The 3,873-nt window shown below is 33.8% G+C and overlaps 1 pseudogene; it reads right to left on the reverse strand.

Annotated features, from left to right (window-relative positions):
* Nucleotides 1-1,479: 1,479 nt before the first annotated feature.
* On the reverse strand, nt 1,480-2,729 carry LOC114078440 (annotated as a pseudogene).
* Nucleotides 2,730-3,873: the final 1,144 nt, after the last annotated feature.

The following is a 3,873-nucleotide window of genomic DNA, read 5'->3' on the forward strand; positions in this document are numbered from 1 at the left end:
TCCCCCTTTTGTTCACCCTTTATCATTCTTGTTGGTCTTTTTCACTAATAATGTTCAACAGTTGAATTAACAATCCTACACACATGAAAAGTAGACCAATAATTGCAAAATTTATACTCAAAACTTATCTAAATTAACTCATTTCATTGCCTATCATGCATTAAAAAATCTATATCATTGTATGATCTATAACACTTAACTTGGACATTATATTCACTTTGAATCATAACAGGAAGTTTCTTCAATACACTAGAGATATCAGACTTAAGATGCATTAGATATATCCAAGTCCATCTAGAGTAGCCATCCACTAATGTAAGAAAAAATCTCATTTTACTGTGAGTTGCAACCTTATAAGGTCCCATACATCCATATGAACTAAATTAAAATATTTTGAGCTTCTAGAGTTACTATTTGTAAATGACAATCTAATTTGCCTAGCCGATGGGCAGATTTCACAACAATTCAACATGAAATTTCTTTTATTGGCAAACATATCTATCTTCTCAAGTACATTCATGGGGATGTGACCTAGTCATTTATACCAATTTTCACCATCAGCTGAGGCTTCCTTCAATGCTGTCAAACTCTTATGTTGTCCCGTATCTAACAATTGAGAATATTTTCAAATGTATAGACCATCATCCTCTTCACCAATCTCCTTCATTTTCTCAATGAAGAGAATGAAGAGATCTTGGAGAAGGTAAAAATCAAGATAGAAAATAGCACAACATTGTAATTGTCTAGTCAATTTAGCCATTGAAAGGAGATTGAAGTTAAAATCTGGCACATATAATACATTTTGAACTGCATTACCTCCTTGCCGTTGAGAACCGCCTGAGTGTTTGACTTTAGCTCAGTCACCATTTGAAAGTTGCACCTGACCTGAACTTTTCACAGTTAATCCATGATTCAACAAGCTTTTAGTACCAATTATGTGATCAGTTGCTCTACTGTCAACTATCCAATTAAAATTAAAGGTTGAGCGAGTGAACTGAGATTTTCCTACAAAAATACCTGCAATATTGACCTTGCCACTAGTAGATGTTTAATCAGTTGCATTTCCATCATGGATTAATGGTTTGTTCAGCATTTGAAGAATCTTATTGTATTGGTTGGGTGCAATGTAGAGAACAACACATCTCCAATACCTGAATTTATTTCATAGTGTTGTTATACTTGGTGTTCAGTACTTCCACCCAAGTGCTGCATCTTGTCAATATGAACATGAGATCCATAGTTTGTGGAGACATTGTTTGCTAATTTTTTTCCCTTATAGTTGGCAGGATAACCATTTAGCTGGTAACAAATTTTCATGAAGTGCCCATGTTTGTGACAATGAGTACAATACTTCTATTTGTTGCAATCAGCTTGATTGTGTCCCTTCATATCACAGTGATCATAATACAAGTGTCCAACCCTTTGTGATTTATGAAATTTTAATTTTTCTGAGCCACGAGAACCACCATAACCTCCTACTCATGGACCTCTAGAGTTTTGATTTTCATAACTATTTCCTCCAAATCTATTAGTGAACTGGGAATTAGAATCAACTTTCCCCTCGATATTATAATGATCTCCACTTAGTTCTTCTTGGCTTTCATCTTGAATTATCATAGCATAGCACTGATTAACAATAGGTGGTTTACTCATCATGAGAATCTGACTACTAGCATGACTATAGTTGTCATTTAGGCCCATTAAAACTGTAAAAGTTTCTGCCTAAACATTCTATCAATATAATCCTTAGATCGTGCACAATTACAAGATAGATGGGGAATAATTGAATCAAATTCATCGCATAGATCCTTTAATTTGGAATAGTAGACTGAAACAAGGGAAGTACCTTGAGTGTTGTGACAATTGCCTTATGCAAGTGAAAAATTCTGGATGTATTCACTTTATCGAGATGTCCTTTCATACCATTCCAAACTAAAGCTGCATCTGCACGAAAAAGGATTCCACTCATTATTTCCTTGCCTACTTTGCTCATAAGCCATGAACTACCATCACGTTACATCGATCCCATTGTTTCTTCTCAGAATTGATTATATAACTAGCACGCTTGATGTTTCAATCAACAAAGTCTAATTTGTTCTTAGTCAACAGTCAGTTCCATTGCTCTGCTCCATAAAGTGTAGTTCTCCATTCTTGTGAGTTGAATTTCAATTTTTAATGCTCCTGAAACATCAGAAGGGGATAGATACATAGGATGATCATGATAAATTTTTCTTGTCATTGATGCTCCCTCAAGATCTGCGGATTCAGTGTTTAAATTAAGCTAAAAATTCACAGAAATTGAATCCTTCTCTGATACCATAACAATTTTACTGACGAAGTGAAGAAAAAGAATTGGAATAACTGCTTTGTGAAGAGATGAAGAAGAATGTTATGACTATAGATTTCCTTCCATACTAAATAAATTAATTACAAGCTAATGATATTCTATATCATATATTATAATAAGTATGAACCTCCTAATCCAAAGTTGATTTACCATTTTAACCCTACAATATTTTTTATTAGAAATATTAGTTAATATTAATTTATTATAAATTAATTTTAATTTTTTGACAACCCTAATTAATTTTCTGAAACATACACTTCTTGCTCATCGTCCCTCGCGACTGCTCTTTTCTTTTCAGAAACATATCCTTCATGTTCAACGTACTTGCTATTGCTGTAACAGTCGTGCTGCTCAACCTTTCTTTCTGCAACTCAAGTTCCATTCCTTAAATTATCCATTCTTCCAAAACTTTTCAGATACTTCACTCATCTATGCAAATGTCTCCAAGAACATGTTATTGTCCATTAAAGCTCTTTTTTTCGTTTCTGTGCCTGAATGAAATTCATCATTATCCAGTAAATATTTATGTTGCATAATAGTTACTGCCAAAACTGTGATCATGAATGAAGGACAGGACAATCAAAGAGTCTCATGCACATTCTGATCCGTAAGGACGATAATCCTTAGATTGGTCTAGTTGCATGTTTTGTTTTCCATCACCATGTTGAGTAATCCCAAGCTCGCATATCATCAATAGTTTCTTGGGCAATAAGTCGTGATTTCTTCTCTGTTGTGTCATTATCTGTGTACTATTATTTTGTCGTTTCAGTGAAAGTATGCAAAGTGCTCAAGTAGAAAGTTAAACGAGATGATATGAACAACCTGTGATGCATAACACGTCTTTAGTTCCTTTTTATCTTCTCGTCTATTTTTTTCCTTTTAATCATTCACTTCTATTAAATATTATTTTGTGGGTTTTAAACACTGCAGGTGTTTTATTTTGCTGGAAGGGACAATAAGAGAGGGAATTTTCTTAAGGTTAATCTACTTTACTAACCTTGAAACTTTCGTTTTGCTGCTAATTGAAAATATATGTACACACTTAGTTTCCTCGCACATTGCGATCTCTTTTACTTGTAGTATTATAACCATAGATCACCGTAAACATAATTTTTTATCCCCTGCTTCTTTCCTTTTATCTGACAGTGTAGCAGTTGAGCAGTAATGATTAGCATATAAAGGAAATCCAAAAGCACTAGCAATTCTACTTAGAGATCCCACACCCCAACAATTAAGTGGTAATTTAGGGAAAGTTACCCATAGAGGAATTTCTGTTAAAAATTTACTCCCAAAGTGTGATTCAGGACGCCATTGTTTTAGTATGATAGGTTGATTATTGATTGTATAAGGTCCAATATACAATATCTCATTCATGTCACTGAGATTCTAAAACTTTACTTCGTATTCCAGAAATTTCCATGAGGAAGAGAGAGGTAAACATACTATAATGTCAACTCTGTGTGTTGAAGTCGGTAGTAGAAAACTGTTAAATCTCCATAACTCTTCATTGTATCTGGATGGTCAAG

The sequence above is a fragment of the Solanum pennellii genome, chromosome 8, assembly GCF_001406875.1.
Source record: "Solanum pennellii chromosome 8, SPENNV200".
NCBI classification, from domain to species: Eukaryota; Viridiplantae; Streptophyta; class Magnoliopsida; order Solanales; family Solanaceae; genus Solanum; species Solanum pennellii.